General features: G+C 44.4%; 1 protein-coding gene and 1 long non-coding RNA gene across 3 annotated transcripts in view; one reads left to right on the forward strand and one right to left on the reverse strand.

The window, feature by feature from the left end:
• The window catches only part of LSAMP (limbic system-associated membrane protein), a 965,359-nt gene that overhangs the window by 75,305 nt on the left and 876,641 nt on the right, over window positions 1-13,413 (forward strand). The gene's annotated exons all lie outside the window — the stretch shown is intronic.
• LOC121106590 lies at window positions 713-8,924 on the reverse strand. The gene is made up of 2 exons (XR_005839146.1): window positions 8,706-8,924; window positions 713-1,532 (listed from the first exon to the last, which is right to left on the reverse strand). It is a non-coding gene; the product is annotated as an uncharacterized LOC121106590 (long non-coding RNA).

Genomic DNA, 13,413 nt, shown 5'->3' on the forward strand with positions numbered 1-13,413 from the left:
GGTTAATGAAGCGATTTTTAAAGATTTTTTTTTTTTTCTGTAAGAAAGCAATTAGACTAAAATATTTCAGGGAAAATGTTGATTTTTAAAATAGAGCTCATTTCTAAATTAATGTAGAAAGTATACGTTTTCTGCCCTTCTACTTCTGCCCTCTATTTTCATTTGAGGATTTTCTCCTCCACGCCCCCCTCCTACTCCTCTCCAGTCAAGCTGTCAGAGACAGTAACACTTCTTTGCTTTCAGAAAGATTTGCAGACCATCTGCCCTTTCGTTTGGCTCAGCCTCAAGCGGGCAGTAGTGGAGGTGGGCTAAGGAAGAGACCACGCATCTCTTGATGGCCGTGCCTCCATTCTCCTTGATTTTCCAAGGGCCTAGGCATAGGAGTGGTCTGAAACGAGCAGCCCAAGTAATCCTTCTTTCCCTGAGCCTGAGTCCTTCCCCAGGGCACTGGCTCTCTCAACTGATCAATCCCCACTAGAATCCCAGCATGAATGCTAATAGGGAGGGTACAGGCAACTGATTTATAATATTCTTGAAAATCTGAATAGATTGCTGTAACAATCAGAATTAATTACTCTTTTCAAGATTTTATGTATTCAAGCTTCCCATTTCCTCCTCCTCCATCCCCCCTCCCCTCCCTGCCAGCTGAGCCGTCCTCTTTTCCCTCTGGAGTCCTTCCACTTTGGCTCCCAGCCAGCTCTCTACAATAAAGTCACATGCTAATCAATAACAGTTTTATTGAGAGTGACAGACAGGAGCTAACTGCACCAAAACAGTAACAAGCTCGGCCAGTAGTAAATGCGCTCTCCTCGAATCTAAGCCCTCATCCTTTTCTCGCTGCCTCTTCGGCTTCCCTTCAATATCCGTCTCGGGCTCATGTTCCTTCCTTCAGACCTTGGGACGCAGTTGTTTTCTGATGACCCTGCCGAAAGTGACGGTCGCCTCCAGGCCTGCTGACAGGAAGCATTTGGTCCCTGGGATTTTAAGATCCTTTGGCCTTGACTGTGCTGCTTTGGTAAAGCATCGCATAGGGCTGTGTAGCTGTTCTTACTTAGCTGCGTTTCCCAGGTGGTGAGAAGACAGAAGCGAAACAAAAACACAGTTGGCCGTTGCTGTGGCTGCTCTTCTGATCCAGGCAAAACTTGGTCAGAGCAGAGTATTGGTGTGGCAGGACAGAGGGGCAGGTGTCAAACTTTCCAGTGCGTCCACAAGACCGACACGTCATCCTCCTTCATGCCGTAAGAGGCCTTTCTGCCTCTAGGGGCCTACACCGCCCGTGCTCTGTCCCCATCACTCTTTCTGTTGGGAAGAGAAGTTGTGCTTGTGTTGCTGCCCTGATCTGCTTAGGCCTCTGTAGATGCCCCCTGCTTCTTGCCTCTCTTTTTCATTTTGCCTTGTCTGAAGTGTGATGTTGGTGCATAGCTTCTGCCACGTGCCATCTGAAAGACTGTCGTAGTCTGCTGTGGGTATGCTGGTAGGTCTGAAGTGTTCTGCTTGCCTAGTGTAATACACGAGCCAAAACAGCAGGGAGGCTGCAAAAAGAATTGTAGGAAAAAATAGCAATAACTCCGTTTTCTTTTCACTAATTATTTCTTCTGTCGGTAATACGAAAAATCAAGAACAGTAATGAACAGTTTTGAACAGCAATGTCCAAAAACTGCTTTTCACTAAGAAGCTGCAATCTGTATGTTCATCTTTTCAAACGTTCTGCTTTTTTTAATCATTATTTGTTTTTTTTTTTCTTCTTTCAGAAAATGTGTCATTTCTGGCAGGACCCTATCCCATAAGATGTGAAAAAAATTCAGTAGGAAGGTTTGAGAAACCAAAAAATCAGGGCTGATCTTTTTTCAGTTATAAAACGTAAGAGTATGTGTGGGGTTGTAACATGCACAGAGTGGATATTTGGCCTTCTGAAGGATGCGCTGAGATCAGTTTGCTGAATCCTTCACTGAGTTGGTAAATCATTTATTGTGATGCTCTATTGTACAAAGCACAGAAATAGAGCTTCATAAAATATGAATAGTACGAAATACTTTGGTCCTATTAACAACCTGTAACTGATGCACTTGAAGTCTTTCTCATTTTCTTTTTTAATTTCTCTGTCTTGTAAAGTGAAGCTTGGTTTATGATTGCAAATAAAAATGAATTCAGTGGATCTCATCTTAATTTTATCATCTCGAAGCCATAGTCTCACCTTCTGGCTTGTAGTTTACAGTCTTAAAGTGAGGAAGAATGAGGGCAGGAGAGAGGAGTGGCTCCTAACCTGCCACAAGGAAGCAGATCTCAGGCGATAGCCGTGCTGGGGTCAGGGCTGAGGTACATTGTTGATCATCAAACTGCATGGCAAATCTTGCTCTGAGCTGTTCTTGGCTCATGCAAGGAATATTGATCCCTGACTTCCACGAATCACTAAATCCTCTTTCAAATTAAAATAAGTGAATAAATAAGCAGAGGTGGAAATGCAGGAAGCAGTCAATTTCAGATTACTTTGCAGATCAGGAGCAAAGTATGAAATCTGTGAGCCACTAGGATTAACCCACTTATGTCAGGAGGACCTAAAGAGGGTCGTTTCAGATGATAGCAGATCCAGCCTCCTGGCGACTTCCTATATGGGGAAAGACTTGCTATGCTTACCTGTGGGATCGCTTATTTGACTTCATCTATTATGCTGAAAGTGGCTGCTGGCAAACCCCAAAACCACTTTCCACTTTCTCACCTTTTTCTCCTTCTTAAGTCAGGGAATCTTTGTGGTTGTTGTTGTTGTTGTTGTTGGTCTGAGTATGACTGTGCAGATGTAACAAGGTAGCACAATGGTGGGAAATAGGGTGACTCTCTGATCTTGCAATCCAAATTTAGAATTTCTGGAGATTCTCCCAGCAGCACCAACGTTTGTTGGTGAGAACTGCATTCCTTTCTGCCTCCCTTCCACTTCCTCCCCTCTGTCTTCCTGCAATTTAATTGCCGGAGAGAGGAGGATATAAGCCAAATCATCCTAGCTTCTTAGAGCATCCCCACCGTGTTTATGTACTGCTTGTTAAAGGCTCATGTTGGCTCTTAATTCCAACGTTATTCCATCCCTATGGATGGAAGACAAAAATGGGGCTCTCCTGCTCTTACTGAAATAAAATATAAACAGGTGCTCCAGGGAGATGTGTGTTCCCCCTGCAACTTCAGTTCTGAGACAGCCTTTCCCCAGGCAACTGGGTGGGCTCAGTGTGCAGTGAAGAATACCAGGTTGAACCCAACCTACAACTTTGCCTCACAGTAGGACATATGGGAACAAATTAATGGGAGGGGATAGACCATGACACCGTGGGAATGGGAGGGAGCAGATAAATTACAACCCGGCATCCCAGGGAAGTGCAATTATCCTTGAACTGCAACCTGCTGATCCCACTGCTTTGCCTCTCTGTTGGCTTTTTGGACTCTAGTAAGAGTAAAATGGTGTTTAGTTACCTGTAATTGTGCTGATACACCAGCCTTGCCGTGGCCCCTGCCCCACAAGAGCTATACATCTCCATCTCTGTTTCTTCAGATGATGATCCTTACGCAATCTGACTTAATCTCTGCTTTTACACGAATTCTGTTTTGAAGTCCTGGAGGATATGTGAGCAGTGCCCTTCCCTAACCATCTTCCTCAGAGGATGAGCCATGGGCAGTCTTGTGGATAGCTGACAGTACTTTGCCACGCTATGTGTTAGTCAGCTCTCTCAGATTTTAATATTCTCCCACCACCTCTAGTAGGCTGTGTGTGCAAGTGCGTGCATGTGAAAATCTTTGCCAACTTCTCATCCCTTATTGAGCAAAATATTGACAGGTTTGGAGATGGAGGGAAGATGGGAAAGAACATTGTGTCTTTCTGGAGAATTAAAAGGCTTCTGCATTCAGTGTACTGCTTGATCTCACACACGCATGCGTGCACAAACACCCTGCTGCCCCTACCACTGCTTCCTTGCATACAGCCAGAGCCAAGGAGAGTATATATTTCCTCATCATGGAGCAAAATCTTTTTTAGAAAAAATAATAAAACTTCATTAGAGTATTAATTCAAGGCTTTTATTTTTTATAGTCCCCTTTTTATCATTTTTATCGCTAGGTTTAAAAGGAGGAGATTCCCTACATTAGGGAGGCAGCGAGCTGTTTTACGTGGAGTATCCAAGTGCCATTTACTAGCATCAACTTTGGGATGGAGGCTGGTTGCTTTTGTGCCTGATTTGCTTAGTGCCACTTTGTGCTTTGCTCTGCTGCCATCTGAGCCTGTTTGCGTGCTTTTGCCCTGTTATCCTATGTACATCCCATCTGTTGTGAAGGGCTGCAACCAGACTATTTGTGAATTCCCACCTGTGTAATGCTTGTTAATTGTTTCTTTCTGCACTTTATGCTATGGAGGCTGAAGCTTGGAGCAGTCGTGAGCCAATGCTTCCTCACTTTTCCCTGTGCAGTGACTCATGTAAGGGAGAAGTTACACATGTCAGCATCTACCTAATAACAACATGTGGATTGTTCAGAGCCCTAAGCTCTCTGTGAGGGAGACATGACCTTCATTATAATGATACAGTTGACATTTTCCCTGTGACACTTATTGTAACATCATTGCTTCCTGTTGGCATCTGTGGGTTTATCAGGCGGCTTGTTCAAGCAATCTGGAGTTGTGATGAAACCAGGCAGGAGGGAGGAGGCTGAGGTTTGAGGAGGAGGGGGGGGAAAAAAAAAGAAGAAAGGATTCTCAGAGTATCAGAGCACACTGAGCATTTATCAATCTAATCTAATGTTCTCCCCCGTACACCTGTCTTGCTGCCTGTGGATTTGTGAGCACCCCTTGCTGCAGAAAGCAGGCTTCCTGCAGCTTGCTGTCAGCACTGCTGCTGCTGTTGTCAGGGGTGCTCCCAGCACCAGGAGCTTGGCTTCCTGAGCATCCAGACCTGACAGAGAGGAGATGTGGGGTCCTTGCTTTGCTTTGTGGTGGGAAATGAGGCAAGCTGTAGTCTTGCTTGGAAAGTAAGGGTCAAGAAAGCTGGCTTGGACACTCGATGTCTCTCCAGAGGCAAACGTTGAGTGGTGTTTGTGTTGGGGTAATCCAAAAGATCCAAATGCACTTTGGAAATGGCTGCAGGCTCTTCTGCTGATGTGTTGTAGCTGGCTGGGATCTGACTCATCCTTGGGGGAAATGAGGCCATGCACCGGCTGAAATCCAAAATCAAGTGTGCTGACCCTGCTCCCTGAGTCTTTCCCTTTTTTGCCTTTTTTTTTTTTTTTTTGTCTCCGTGTGCCTCTTTCCTGTCCTTCTGCAGAAGTCTTAAACTTGTCCTTGCAGTGGAGAAGTCAATTAATGGTTTTAGTAGCAGAGTTTGGGAACATACTTCCAATGGTTTCTTTGCTGAATCCAACTACCCGCAGGCCACCTAACGCCTGCCCAAAATAAAGCTTTGCACATAAAGAGCTTTCAGCCACCTTTGGTGGGAGTTTGTGAAAGACACTGCCGTGCAGAAGAAGAGCTTCATACCTTATCGTGCATTCCCTGAGCATTTCATTTCCTTGTCGGAGCTCTTAAACCTTGGGTACAAGCCCTGCATCTACGTGTAATGAGGCTACTGCTAAGACCTGCACTTTTGCTCCTGATCTACAGTCTATAAACATAAAATATACCACGAACTCATTATGATTAACTGATGCTGCAATTTTTGTGTCAGGGCTGATGAGAGGCCTGAAATTAAAGTTCTCAGCTGTTCTGGTGGGCAAGAAGGCACATGCGTCTCCTGTCCCCTTTCTCTTCTCCAATCCACCCCTCTCCTTTACTTTAGGGTACAGCTGGCTGCCAGATCAAAGCAAGCCTTGCATGTTGCATTTTACTTGTGGCAGTGCATTGGCTGGCTAGCTGGGAGAGAAGAGCTGAGCAAACTGGCTCCTTCATTTTTCATGGGAGTATAGCATTTGACATACAAGATCAAACTCTGCCTTCTCTAATGGCCAAATATGTGATATTTCAGAGAGTAGCAATACACTGCCAATAGAAAATATATTTATTGGCACAGCTTTCTGCCAAGAGTTCTGGATTGAGATGCCTGACAGGCAAGAGGTGTGGCGAGACCTCCTGTGAGATTGCAGGGAGGCGAAAGCTCTGCATGTCTCAAGGTAAGGCTGCAAGCTGTGGGCTCTCTTCCTGAGCCCCATGGAAATCATTACACTTCTTGAAGCATGAGGTTTGTTTGCCTCAGTAATTATTGTGGCTCCCTCAGCTACAAATGCCGTTAGTGGGTATCATATATTTTAGCCATCATATGGGGGCTTTTGCAGAGAAAAACAAAATTCTTAGTCACCGTTCACCTGGCTTGATCCCTTCCTCCAGGAGGGAATCTCTCAAGTTGCTAATATATTGTTTCACAAGCGATGATATTTGCGTGCAGTGGAGGTGATGGGATCTGTCTTTCATTTCATCTTAAGGACAAATGGTTGAGGATTATGAGAGATAAATCGAGGTAAAACTCCCTGTTATTTTAGAATTAGGTGGCACTTTAGGCCTTTTAGCTTCAGTAATACCGTCTTCAGCCTCCATGGGAGAGGACACTTTGTTCCCTCATATACAAAGAGCATCCTTTGGTTTTCCCTGTGAATGTCTTTAATGAGGAGAGGAAAGCAGCATGAAAGAATTCAAGAGAAGCACAATAAAGCACTACCCATTTCAAATAAAGAATTGCCACAGCCTTGATGTTCAGACTGGGATTTGGGAAATTTTATTCTGTTGCCTCTCATGGTTTTAGCAAAATCCTTAGTCATTCCATATTTGATTTCAACCTCAGCACCTGTAGCTACATGAGCAAGAAGCCACATTTTCATCTTTTATTGCTTTTTGGGAGGGAAGGGATGGGGTGGAGATGGAGATAAAAGGACTTGAAGAAGGCTTTTTGCCACCATGTTGTGATGAAAACCCTAAAAATGCAACCTAATTGTAACATGATGATTCAAAAAAACAAATCTAGAACACTCGTTTCCATGGTTGTGAGAGGCCAAACTCAGGATTCCTGATTGCTTGAACTGCCAGTACAAAGAAGCAAAGATGGAGTATTTAGAAACAAAGCTTCCTTGATTTCAGGGCTGGTTTATACAATTAAAATAAGACACTGTTTGTGTTTCACTTTAAGCTTTACAGCAAGCATTGCTTCTCATAACTTGTGGAGGCTGGGTACATCTCCAGTCAGCACCTGTGCAAGTACCAGCACTTTGTAGGATGGTCAAGGTTGAGAGAGAGGTTTTGGGGGGTTCATTAGAGGGCATCATTGTTAATTATTCCTGTATTATGGCCGCTGGTGGCCTATAGTGTTGCTATTTCAAAGTGAGGCTGCCAGCAGCACTTAATCAATGCTGCTGCTGGCTCCACGTTATCGGAGTGTAGCCATACAGGCATTTGGTGTATTATAAAGTCAGAGTACCCCTTAATAATCACCTTGCAAAATGCGCCATTGGTGTTTCCGAAGTGACAAGCCTGTCTGGAAATGCAATCGTGTCTTTAGCTGTAATACTATGGATGTGATAGCACAGTCATACTCTGGGCACTGAGTAACTACAAATTAACTATACAATTGAAAATGGGCAAAGTAATTAAATGCAACCCATCCTCCAGGCTGCAGAAGCGTTAGTGCTTGTCACTGATGGGGACGCATCTTCCTGCGGAGCTCTCCAGGCTGAATGTGTTAACAGCCTCTCTGTCCTCTTCCTTAGCATCCACAGATAATTTTTCCTAGGCAAAGTGGTATCCACCTAGCTCTTTCCTGCTTCTTGAGTCAATGTCTGAAAGCAGATCGCAACCTTTCCTCTTGTTATAGAAGAAAAGGTGGCACCGAGAGGCATTTTGACAAAGCAGTGGGAAAAATCACCAAACTAGCTTTAAACAAAGGTTGTTTTCATCCAGAAGCTGAGTGCATTAATCTGTCCCTAGTGCAGTACCAAGCTGGCTGTGTTTCTCTGGGAGATGAGCTCCCAGCTCCCAGTGCAGCAGAGCCTCCAGCCTTCCTGGAGCTAGTTTCAACACCCCTGAGGCTCTACTGGCTGTGTTGCTCCATGTAGATGTGCTGAGTTCAGAGGGGCTGCAGAAGTCATCGCCCATCCCCTTGAACCCTTAGTCTGGATTCAGAATGCTAAAGCTATCTACTCTTCATCTCATCTTACTATGACGTAAGATTTTTAGGGAAATATGACTGTTCTTAATGTAAGATCCTCTTGGCTGGCTGGAGCTCTTTTCCAAACTTTGGCATCCCCCCTGCCTGGCTTGGCCAGGAGATAATTTCCTCTGTGGTTCAGCTGGCTTGGCATCTGCTTGCAGGACTTGGCCATGGTGCTCTGAGCCTCAGCCATGGAAACACACAGGCCATGCACACACACAAGCCTGGTCTGCCAGGCTGAAGGACTGTGGCCAGTTGATCACATCCACTGTAGTATCTGGCCACCAGCTGGGAGACATGACACCCAGAATGTCGCTCCTTATGCTAAATGAATTGAGAATGATTACAAAACCTGTTTCTGTAAAAGCTTCTACTTGGTTCTTGGAACATCTATATGCCATGTCACTCTTAGAGCTGGTAAAGCTTTGGGAAGATGGCAGGACTAGGTCAGCGAAATGCAAAAGAGAACTTAGTACCAAGCTAGGTGTGCCCTCTCCTTAGGAATACTTTCTTCTAAAAATCCTTTATGAAACATAAGAGAGGCTTTACCTTTCTTCATATCTAGAGTTACGCTGAGGGTGAGGCAGCAGGCACTGCTTCATATCCATGAACAAGTTTGTCCTGTGATGCCAATGAACATAAGCTGCAAGCAGGTCTTGTTGCAACTGGGGATATCGGCTGAAAAACATTTTGTGTGCCTTGTGCTCTGTCTGCTCAAGCAGTGATGCATGCAGGTAGCTCTGCCTCTGTCATTAATGCACGAAGCCTTCTTGCATATTCTGTTATGACATCACAATGGGGTGGTCTGGGAGAAAACAGCTGACCTAGGCGTGTAGGCATGTGATCTGCTGTGATGATGTTGTCTAGCTAAACTCATGGCTAGGGTCTTCATTTAGCCAAATTTTACTCAAATCAGGGATGGTACAAAAAACAGAAATGTCTTTAGGCAGTGTTCATGTTTATGGAGTGAGAACTTATGAGAGTCTTGAGCTGGTTGGTGGTACACAGAGATCAGTGTGAATGGGGACTGCTGGTGTAGCTTCAGCATATTGCCATAAATCAGAGATGCAAGGTCTTAAAAGCAGTAAGAAAAGTGCCTTTAATTGATGTGTGTTTTTGTAGAATCACAGAATCATAGAGTGGCCTTGGGTTGAAAAGAACCACAATGATCATCGAGTTTCAACCCCCCTGCTATGTGCAGGGTTGCCAACCACCAGACCAGGCTGCTCAGAGCCACATCCAGCCTGACCTTGAATGCCTCCAGGGATGGGGCATCCACAACCTCCTTGAGCACAACCTCCTTCTCGGTATAAAGCTTAACCTGGATAAAACCCAGGAGAGAGCATGGAGGTGTTTCGGAGTACTTGCAGATGACTATCTGTGCATGTCTTTGACTTCATCTAGGAATTTCTTGAGGCAGAGCAATAATCAACAGACTTTGATGGAACCCATACTACTTTGAACCCTTCTGACACAGTGAGCTGTCAGAATGAGCATTTTGGCTATGTGTGGAAATGTCTTGCCTGCACAGGGACAGTAGATACATTCTGGTGCAGAGGTTGCAGGAGCATTTGAACAAGGCAGGAGCTCTAGATGCAGTCCCCAGATCTCTTTTTAATTCACTGGGCAGCCTTGAGTGCATCAGCCTCCCTGCTCTGTTTCTGGAAACAAGTCTACCAGTTGTTTAAAGACCTTAGAGCTTCACAAGCAAGAATGCCAGAGAGGTGCCAGATACTATGGGTCTTTATTTAAAGTTTAGGGTCAGGGTGAATTCTAATAAAGATTCTGTGCATTTGTAAGCTTACGCCATGTGAAATGCACGTAGTAACAGAAAAACTGGTTGTTAAAATGCTGTCATTTTATGTCCCAGACCTTAAGCTTCTGGAGCCCCATCCACTGTGATGCAAGATCCAGGCCAGGTTTCATATGTCCATGTAGGCTTTTCTTGGAATAAAATACATAATGGATCAAGCTGCCATATTAAATTTAGATGTTCACTGTCACATCACCTGGTACGGAGCCTGCTCCCTAAATCCCATACTAATCCAGTTGTTTGTATCTTCTTTGGTATAAAAGCACATTAGCCTCAAAAGAAGTAGCAGAGCCAGCACTTATGGGAAAAAAAAACAGCCATGAGAGGGTTAATATCAAGCTCCAGTCCTAACTTGATATAGCTTTTATATGTCCGCAGGAACAGCACCTCACCCTCAGTATATATCCTTGATGCTTTGCTGGGAAGACGATGATTTGCAATTTGTCTTTATCCTCTCACACACACATCTTCTTTCATTTGTTTATGGTAACCCCGATATGTAGTGTAGTTTTAGCAACGTTGATAATGCACCTTTTACCTGGAGTGAGTTTAATGGGATTTGACAGCGACAGAGGATGGGAAAATTCTTTCATTTTAGTATTCATCCCATTTCTGCAACGGTCTGTGAAGACTGTATACAGTTTGAAGAAAACATATGTATTGGAAGTTTTCTTTCTCTCCCTTTCTCCATCTGCATCCATCCTTACAGGTTGCTTTCATCAGACGACAAGTATCTCTTGTCATTAAAGCCCATTGTGGGAGAGGGGCAGGAAGAACACCAAGCAACCACGCAGAGTATATCCACATATTACAGAACAGGTCTTATCCCAGAATGGTTGTGAGCAATACGGCAAGCAAAGCCAGAGTCTCCTTGATTTGTTACTTGCATAACTTGTGTCTGACACTTGGATCTGTGTCCTGTAAGGATGGCAAAGGCCTACTGATATTTTCACAGTCTCTCTCTACTTCTGGGCATGGTTTTCTACAGCTTGCTCATATTGCTCCTTGCCAAGCTGCTGTTATGGGGCCTGTACCTTCTGCCTATTTGAACTTTATCTATTTTAGTCTTTTCCTGCCCTTTGATTTACTCCCTGACCATCACTCTTCTTTCTGATCTCCGGGGCTCCTGCTCACACACAGCTTGCTGTCACTAGAGGAGCTGGGGAGGCGAGGTCTCAGCATGGCGCTGGCCTCTTGGCTCTGATTCCATCATTACTGCAGCACAAAAGTATATAACTTATCCCTCCAGTTAGGGAAGGCAAAATACCCTCTCCAAAGTCCTTCCCCAAAAGGTTAAGAAATTAATTTTGGATGAACATCCTTGCCCTCCGAGCAAGTCTTTGTATTAATGATCTCATGACAGATTGCTCCTTAAACTGGCCCTAGTGCAGGTCAGGATAGAGTGAGAATATTCCCTATTTAATGAGGCAGAGATCAGAGCCTCTAATATTTCATCATTCGTGTGCATGGGTGGAAGGCAGTTATGAGCTTGGAGAGCTGATGGCAGAAGAGGCCCTTGTGAGCAGTTGCAATGGCAACTCTCTCGCTGTATAGTCCTTAGACCTTAAGACCATACCTCTGTAGGTTTCTAGCTTCCTCTTGGAAAAACTAACCTTTACCATTAAATTCATCTCAATGATTGAACTGTGTGTTGGCAAAAGATCCAAGACTAATAACCCTCGGGACAGAAGAGGGTTCTTCAGCCTGCAGACCGGTGCGGAAGGAGGAGTGTCATTGGATATGGACGATCTACAGGGCTGTGTGGAGCATTTAGCTAAGCTTTGTTCCTCCCAGCAGCTTTTGCCTAGGAAGGGTGGGCAACCCGATACTCAGACGTCAGTAAATTAGAAAGCCAAGTTGCAGATCCAGTGGTTTACAAGTGTCCTAATTTATTAATGAGTGGAGGCCATCTCAGTGCGTGTGTAAATATAGATTTTAAATAGTTGACATGATGTACGTAAACAGTCAAACTTCTGGTGTAGCGCTGGGATGCTAATGTGAAATCCACCTCTGACTTGAGTGCTACTTCTCAGCAGCTCTGTGTTCCCCGGGAAGCAGTGATATATAGCGCTGTGCAAATCACTGGTGCCCTTAAAACTGCAGCTCTGAAATATTTACACATCCAAAGTGTGTGTGTAAATTGGGAGTATCACTACGCTCCCATAGGGTGACAGAGATTTGTAAATTTTGTTTTCTGCACAGTCCTGCCTTTCCTTGCTGGCGACGGAGAGCCAGGACCCAAGAGCATAAATTCCCTGAATAATTCTTGCACTGCTTAGGGTGAGCTCAGCTTCTGCTCTTAGGTACTGGAAGCAAATCTTTTTGAGGTGTCACAGTTATGGTTTGCCCTTTTGAAAGGAACTGGTAGCATCTGTAAAGTAACAGCTCCTGGAGGCGCACTAATAGCCACGCGGGGTGCTTTTCCATGGCACTGAGTAAGGGCATCCTGCTGGCCATAAGACTAATGAAGGAAATAGAGCTGAAGAAACGCGGGTGCTCAGTTCCTCCTAACTCATCAGAGCTGGCAAGGAAACTACTAGCTAATGCATGTATAGCTAAGCTCTGCGTGTTGCAAGTATTCATTGTTTTTTGCTTCCCTCCATCCAGCCAAATAAGAACTGCTTCAAAAGACGTTAGCTCTGCAACCATAAGGTGCCCTACCTCAATCCACAGATGGTAACCTCGGGCACCTATTGGCAACTCAAAATCCAGCCACTAGATGTCTCTCTGCGCTGATCTCTATTGTAAAGTGGGGTTGCACCTTGGTGAGCAGGAAAGGAAGCTGGAACTCAAACGTGAGGGTGGCTTTGGTTAGACTTGGCTTTTGCCCAGTCTGGCTGCTTTCTTTAATTTCAGCTTCCCTGCGTTATTGTGCATGATGTTCCTTTGGGGTTTTGCCAGGCTGATGGGTTGCAGGAGGTAACCTCATGGAGTAGGGAGAGAGGAACGCCCCTGCAGCAAGGTGGAAAGGGATTATTTTGGGGGTAAGAAAAACATCTTGAATGGGAAAGAAGAGAAGATCCTGCACCGCTTTTGGCTGTTATTGTATGATATATTTTATAGGAGAAACTTTACCTTATTTCCTGATTTGAGCCAGATTCCAATCTGGATAATTACATTCTGCCTAATCTCATACTCTCTCAGCGCTGGCAATTCTTCTTCATTTGCTACCTTAAACTATTGTTGCTTTTAAACAGCTGCTATGTTCCATCACAGAGGAAGCTGCACTTCAGGGAAGGGCAAGCACTTGTCAAATAATATTAATTCCATAATTTATATGGTGTTTTTTTTCCCCCATATTTTGTAATAAATTATTCACCTCGTATCATTTCGCATTATTCATCTGGTTAACTGAGGTAGCCTAACAATTTTCAAATGTATTTGTCAAAAAATTTGTTGAATTACTTTTGTCAGTTTTTTTCACAATAAAAGCTTTGACAAATA

This window comes from Gallus gallus, chromosome 1 (assembly GCF_016699485.2).
Source record: "Gallus gallus isolate bGalGal1 chromosome 1, bGalGal1.mat.broiler.GRCg7b, whole genome shotgun sequence".
NCBI classification, from domain to species: Eukaryota; Metazoa; Chordata; class Aves; order Galliformes; family Phasianidae; genus Gallus; species Gallus gallus.